Source organism: Babylonia areolata, chromosome 4 (assembly GCF_041734735.1).
Source record: "Babylonia areolata isolate BAREFJ2019XMU chromosome 4, ASM4173473v1, whole genome shotgun sequence".
Lineage (NCBI taxonomy): Eukaryota > Metazoa > Mollusca > Gastropoda > Neogastropoda > Buccinidae > Babylonia > Babylonia areolata.
The window spans coordinates 51,171,039-51,178,538 of record NC_134879.1 but is presented as its reverse complement, the minus strand read 5'-3'; the positions used below and the strand labels follow the sequence as shown (position 1 = coordinate 51,178,538).

Sequence of the window (7,500 nt, the reverse complement as noted above, 5' to 3'; positions counted from 1 at the left end):
TTGAACCTCTCTATCTCCATCTCTCTCTCTCTCTCTATTTCCCCATCTCTCTCTCTCTCCCCCATATATATATATATATATATATATATATATATATATATATATGCATCCCCCCATCTGTCTCTCTTTCCCCCATCTGTCTCTCTTTCCCCCATCTGTCTCTCTTTCCCCCATCTGTCTCTCTTTCCCCCATCTGTCTCTCTTTCCCCGTCTCTCTCTTTTCCCCATCTCTCTCTCCCTCTCTCACTCTCTCTCACTCATCTCTCTCACTCTATCTCTCCCTCATCTCTCTCTCTCCCTCTCTCTCCCTCATCTCTCTCCCTCTCTCTTCCTCATCTCTCTCTATCTCTCCCTCATCTCTCTCTCACTCTATCTCTCCCTCATCTCTCTCTTTCACCATCTCCCTCTCTCTCCCCATCTCTCTCTCCCTCTTTTCCCCCATCTCTCTCTCCCCCACCTCTCTCTCTCTCTCTCTTTCCCCCATCTCTCTCCCTCACACTCTCTGTCTCTACCCATCTTTCTCTCTCTTTCCCCATCTCTCTCTTTTTCCCATCTCTCTGTCTCTCCCCCATCTCTCTCTCTCTTTCCCCATCTCTCTCCCTCACACTCTGTCTCTACCCCATCTCTCTCTCTCTCTTTCCCCATCTCTCTCTCTTTCACCATCTATCTCTTTTTCCCCATCTCTATCTCTCCCTCATCTCTCTCTCTTTTCCCCATCTCTCTCCCTCACACTCTGTCTCTACCCCATCTCTCTCTCTTTCCCCATCTCTCTCTCTTTCACCATCTATCTCTTTTTCCCCATCTCTATCTCTCCCTCATCTCTCTCTCTCTTTCCCCATCTCTCTCCCTCACACTCTCTGTCTTTACCCCATCTCTCTCTCTTTCACCATCTATCTTTTTCCCCATCTCTATCTCTCCCTCATCTCTCTCTCTTTCCCCCATCTCTCTCTCTCTCTTTCCCCCATCTCTCTCTCTCTCTCCCCACCTCTCTCCCTCCCTCTCTCTCTCCCTCCCTCCCTCCCTCTCTCCAAGTCGGGTATCGATGTTGGCACGACGTGACGGGGGTGGGTGTTTTCCTGTTGATGGGGGCCAGCTGTGTGTGGGCATGTCATCCCGTGCCTCCCCCCGATACATCACCACTGAGGGTGGCTCTCTCTCTCTGCAGGATCGCTGCAGACATGATGGCCCCGCGTGTGGGTGTCTCGTGTGTGTTTGTGTTGAAAACAAGCTGCATGCTCGGTCTGTCGGTCTGTTAGATTGCTCGCTCTGTATGTATGTGTAAGTCTGTCTGTCTGTCTGTCTCTCTGTCTCTGCCCCCCCCCCCTCTCTCTCTCTCTCTCTCTCTCTCTCTCTTGCAACCCCGCCCACATATTCCGCACGCACGCAACCCGAGCTTTTGTTTCAAACATCTTAAAATTTGTTGTTGTTTTTTTTATTAATATAAATTGTATTGTCACAGTGAGAAGAGGGCAGTTTCCCTGCGTTTGTTTTACTACACAGCTCGCCTGTTTACTTCAAACAAGCCTTTCAAGACTGAAACGTGTTTTTGTTTGTTTGTTTGTTTGTTTGTTTTACATTTTTTACGGACATTATTATGCTGCATTTCGTTCAAGAGTTGGCGATAACATGATTGTAGAAAACTCTTCGTGACATAATGAAAGCCTCTACCCCCCTCACCGCCACCCCATACCCTCCCCCCCCCCCCACGGTACGCCCCCCTCCCGTCACCCACCACACACACACACACACACACTACTCCCCAGGTCCTTGAAAAAAGACGTCAGTGATTAAGTAATTTAATTATCCGCTTGAGACTGCTTGAGAACGCTTCCCACAAGGAGACATGGTAGGGATCTTCTTTTAACCACATTCCTGAAGAAGCAGTGCTGAGGTTGAAGTTGTTTTTTGGTGGTGATTGTTTTTTTAATGCTCAAACACACACACACACACACACACACACACACACACACACACACACACACACACACACACACATACACACACACACACACACACACACACACACACACACACACACACACACACACACACACACACACACACATACACACAAACACACACACACACACACACACACACACACACACACACACACACACACACACACACACACACACACACACATCGCATGCACTTGCCCAATACTTACCCAAGTATTTCAAAGAGAATAATAATTCTGCAGATGATTTTTGTAAAGTTATTTCTGACGAGGTTCGTATGGTCGAACTTTCACAGGCATTAGTTCATAGCCCTATTTTAATGCACTTCAGAATTGTGTTAATGGTTTCTGATTATTATCATTATTATTATTGAATTGTTACTGATAAATGTAATTGCATGTTAGTTATACATTTTACGGTAGTTTTCTAGTTTCCCTTTTTTCTGTTTTCCTCTTCCCTGCCCCCCCCCCCTCCTCCCCCCACCCCCCATCCCCGTTTTTTTAACGTCTAATATCACTGATAGTGAAAAGACGCTAAACTAAAGAACGAACACGCATGCACGCACGCACACACGCATGCACACACGCGCGCGCGCGGCCACACACACACACACACACACACACACACACACACACACACACACACACACACACACACACACACACACACACACACACACACACACACACCAGATACATTCACGCGCCCTTTTCAAATCAAGTTCATTCAGTCATTCATAGGTCGCCAGCAGAAGCAGTCCAACTTTGACAAACGCGATACAGAGAGACTGCTTTGGGGAAGTCTAGTAGGACCATTAAGGTGGTGATTTTTATTTCTATTTATTTTCTATCTTCTGAGGGCCAGCTGCTGAGTCTGTCATGATTACAGCCTGTTTTATTACAGTTAGAACATGGGTCTGTAATGTTTACAACCTTTCAAAGTGCTGTTGTTGGAAAACGTCGGCATTAAGTGGAGCATTTATTTCGGTTTAAAAAAAAAAAAAATCTTGTTCACCAGTGTCTGTTGTTGTTTAACGAAAGCTTTTTGTAGCCTAAATTGTCCATTGTTTGGACTGCTTATGGAAGCGTGACAGGTTTTAACTTTTTGTTTTTGTTTTTGTTTGTTTGCTCCTTTCTTTCTTTCTCTCTTTTGTTCGTCCATTTATTCGTATTGTACCGATTCCTTTCTGTGTTTCTCTTTATTTGTTCCATTCATTGGTTCATTCTTTCGTTCCTTTTTCTTGCTTTCTTCGTTTCTTTCTGTGTGAAGAATCAATAGCATTTGAGCTGGACTCTTTGTCAGCGCTCGTAGAAATTTGTTGTTGTTGTAATTTCTTTCTTTCTTTCTTTCTTTATCTGTTAATTTATTTAACTTGCAGTGAGATATATTGGATAGTTTGAACATCGTTTGTGGATTTACAGTGCTTAGGAAAATGAAACTCTCTCACCCATCTCTGTCTCTCTCTCTGTCTCTGTCTCTCTTTTTCTCCTTCTCTCTCTCTCTCCATTCGTCTCTTCCAGTATTGTTTCGCTGAAACTTGTTTTTGTTCTGGAAGATATTGTAATTGTCTTTGCTCACTAGCTCTTGAATCAACACTGCTGCTCTGTAATGTTTCCCCGCTGCTCGAAGCGTATATGGATTTGTCCGAACGCAGTGACGCCTCCATGAGCTACTGAAACTGAAACTGCTCGAAGAGTTAATCGCAGCATTTCAAAATGCTCTTTGAAAAGAAAAAAGAAGTGGAGAGAGACAGACAGACAGACAGACAGAAAGTGTGTCAGTGTGTGGAAGAGACGGGGAGAATGAGAGAAGACGGGTGGGAAATGTTTGCTTCAACACTGGCTTGACCTATCTCTCTCTCCTCTCTCTTTCTCTCTCTCTCTCTCTCTCTCTCTCTCTCTCTCTGACCATCAGAACAGCAGAGGAGGCAACTGCTGTTCCGACTATTTGGACTAGAATTTGATTATAGTGGAGAGTGTCTTGCCCAAGTACATCCCCTCTCTCTCGGCCTCAAAGAGGGTTTTAGGATAGTCGGCGTTGGGATGGTTCCCAAAGGCCAACTAGCCCACAAGGCTGCAGCACTAAGGGCCAGTGCAATTTCGCCTCCTAGTTTGAGAGCCACAGTCCTTCACAAAAGACTAAGCTGCAAATGATCTCCCATTGACTGGAGAAACCATTGATAATACAGCTCTCACTTTGCTGTTGGCCCAAAAGTAAAACTTATGTCAGTCTGTGATATAAGCCGAGTGTTGGGCCGGATATATATATATATATATATACTGTTTCCACCCGCCCTGTTGAATATCGGTTTATGACAGCAGTCTCTACAATCTTACCTTTCCTGATAGGTCACACTTCCTTTTGAGACCTTTTCTCCAGGTGGATTCTTTGATGGACAGATACACAGTATGGTGCTGATAAGGGGAAAAAAAGAGTGGGGTGGGGCGAGGAGGTGGGGGGTGGGGCGAGGGGGCTTGGGGGGTGGGGGGGGCGAGGGGGGCTAAAAGAGGGGAAAGATAAGAGTGGGAGAAAAAATGGATGAAGAAGATGATGATAATGATGATGTAGAGGCTTATGATCATAAAGGTGAAGATGGGGGAAGCACAGGAGGAAATAGGAAAGAAAGAAGGCGAGGGTAAAGAGAGAGAGAGAGGGGGGGCGAGGGGGTGGATGGGAGTGGGGGGGGGGGGGGAGTGCCGATAATTGGGACGATGAAGGAAGGAGAGGGTAGTAGATGAGGTGATGGTGATGAAATGGGGATGAGGAAGGAGATGCAGATTAAGAGAATAATACGACGGAAAAGGAGAGAGAGAGAGACGCTTTGATGCTTTGACATTTCATTGTCATTACCTTCAAGGGTCTATTGACAAAGGGGGTGACGCGGGTTAATTCTTATATCCCCTCAAGTGCAAAACAACACTCTTGCTTATTAGCGTTTTACCAACAAACAAACAAACAAAAATCTCTAAATATCACACCCTCACAATACATTAAAAAGCTAGATAATACAATCAAACTCGACCATCCATTCTGTCAGTGATATAGTTCAGTAAATCAGTTATCTACCTCACCAGCTTAACATAAGAAAATAAACTTTACTTTTGGATATCCTCAGAGAGAGAGAGAGAGGGGACAGAGAGAGGGGGGGAGGAGAAAGGAGAGAGAGAGAAGAAAGAGAGAGGGAGAGGAGAGAGAGAGAGAGAGAGAGAGAGAGAGAGGAAAGAGAAGAAGTGAGAGAAAGAGAGGGAGAGGAGAGAGAGAGAGAGAGAGGGAGATGAGAGATAGAGGGGGAGAGAGAGGAAAAAGAGAGAAAGAGAGAGGGAGAGGAGAGAGAGGGAGAGAGAGAGAGAGAGAGAGAGAGAGAAATAAAGGCCGCATGAAATGCTGCTTGCGTGTGAGTTTTTATCTGTTTTGAAACGCTCGGTTAAGCACCACTGGCACGCCCAGGTATACTTACTTACAGGTATACTTCCAGGTGTACTTCACACTGTGGCACCGTGCCGGGTTGGGGAGGGGGCGCGGGGGGGGGGGGGGGGGGGGGGGGTGATAAAAATAAAACTAGGTTAATGGGGCGAATCGATGAGCCGTGAACAATGGCAGATCACCTCAAACCTATCTTTTCCTCAGTCAGGAGTTTGTTTTTTTTCCTTCTCCTTACCGTGTAATAATATCGGGTACATTTCACACCTCACTTCTCTCCTGCTCTGTCTGGTTTTGATTTGGATTGTCAGTCAGCCTCTGTGTCTGTGTGTGTGTGTGTGTGTGTGTGTGTGTGTGTGTGTGTGTGTGTGTGTGTGTGTGTGTGTTTTACTCCTGACTCCCTCGGATTGACAATTCGGCATGTGAACAAACTTCTGTTTCTTGCATTTTCGTCAACACATCCCGACACTGACAACCAAATAGCCATTTAATTTCGGGGTATTCGATGAGTGGGAAATTTTGTGTGTGTGTATGTGTGTGTTTGTGTGTGTGTGTGTGTGTGTGCGGGCGGGCGGGCGGGCGTTCGCGTGCGCGCAAGTAGCCAAGAATAAAACTGAGAGCCAACTGAGTTTGCTGCATTCTGCAGGGTGAGGGCAGCACACAGCCACTCCCGCGTCCAGTTTGCGTGACAAAAACTCTTGCCGTGCGCTGACCCGAATGTAGCGGGGGTTAAGAACATCGCTCAACATCATGCGATGTTGCTTGCTGACTGTTTTGGGGTTGTTAATTACACATTTAGGTGTAATAACATTGTTTACTCTCCCGTACACACGCACGCACGCACGCATGGATGCACGCACGCACAAATGCATAAACTGACTGCCTCCAGCTTTGTCATTGTGGTCACAAATACTCAATTTCTCTCTCTTATGAGGAGGAGGAATTTTGTTTAATGTCCCGTAACGCATACTGGTGATTTGTAGACATTTTGTTAGAGTATAGAATTTTACATTTGAGTGTTATCGTTAAGGAGACGGCGGAGGGGGGGGGGGGAGGAATGAATGGTGAATTGAGGGAAAACCGGATATATTATTATTGGGATGAGGGGGGGGGGGGTGATGGGGGAGGGAATTTTGAAATAGATATTTAAGTACAGTTACAGAAAATTACTTTATGGACTTCGTTAGAGAAGTCGTTGATATGGTAAGCGAAACAACTGATAATGAATGCAAAAAAGTCAAAATCATTGATCTCTGCAAGGCCTCAAATTCAATGACATGTTTGTTCAGTATTTGGGAGGACTCAACTCTGCTCTATTCTGAAGAACAAAATGTGCATCATTGATTTGGAGATGATAGGCAGTATATAAGTCTATTTTGTAATGGTTCTTGTTTGTTTTTGGTTGATGTTGTTTTTTTTTTTATCGGGTCCAAGGCCACCATACCATCGATCACCTCATACGAAGAAAGAGAAAACAAATAAAACTGCACGCAGGAAAAAAATACAAAAAATAATGGGTGGCGCTGTAGTGTAGCGACGCACTCTCCCTGGGGAGAGCAGCCCGAATTTCACACAGAGAAATCTGTTGTGATAAAAAAAGAAATACAAATAAAAAATGGATCAGCAGCAAATCTAACCTGAAAGAGGGGGACAGTCATAGTGTTAGTAAATGTAAATGATCAGCCATGTCCATTTATTGAAAACTGTCGATGAGTGAGAGAGAGGGGGGGTGGGGTGGGGTGGGGGGTGAGGATGAGAGAGAGGAGGCGGGAAAAAAGGAGAGAGAGGGGGTGAGAGAGAGAGAGAGAGAGAGAGAGAGAGAGAGAGAGAGAGAGATGCGAATCTTGCATGCCGCAAGCAAAAGCAATACATAAAGCTGTATACAAGTGCAAGCACTGTATGTTTATGAAAACTAAAAAAGCGATGAAACGAAGAAAGGACTGATGAACCATTGTGACAAAAGCGCGTTGGGTTACGCTGCTGGTCAGGCATCTGCTTGGCAGATGTGGTGTAGCGTATATGGATTTGTCCGAACGCAGTGACGCCTCCTTGAGCTACTGAAACTGAAACTGTGACAAAATGTAAGGGGGGCAAACACATGAAAGGAAAGAAAAATAAC

At 45.4% G+C, this 7,500-nt stretch overlaps 1 protein-coding gene across 3 annotated transcripts in view; it reads left to right on the top strand.

Annotated features, from left to right (window-relative positions):
• Window positions 1-7,500, top strand: part of LOC143281283 (FMRFamide-activated amiloride-sensitive sodium channel-like) — a 158,862-nt gene that overhangs the window by 54,520 nt on the left and 96,842 nt on the right. The gene's annotated exons all lie outside the window — the stretch shown is intronic.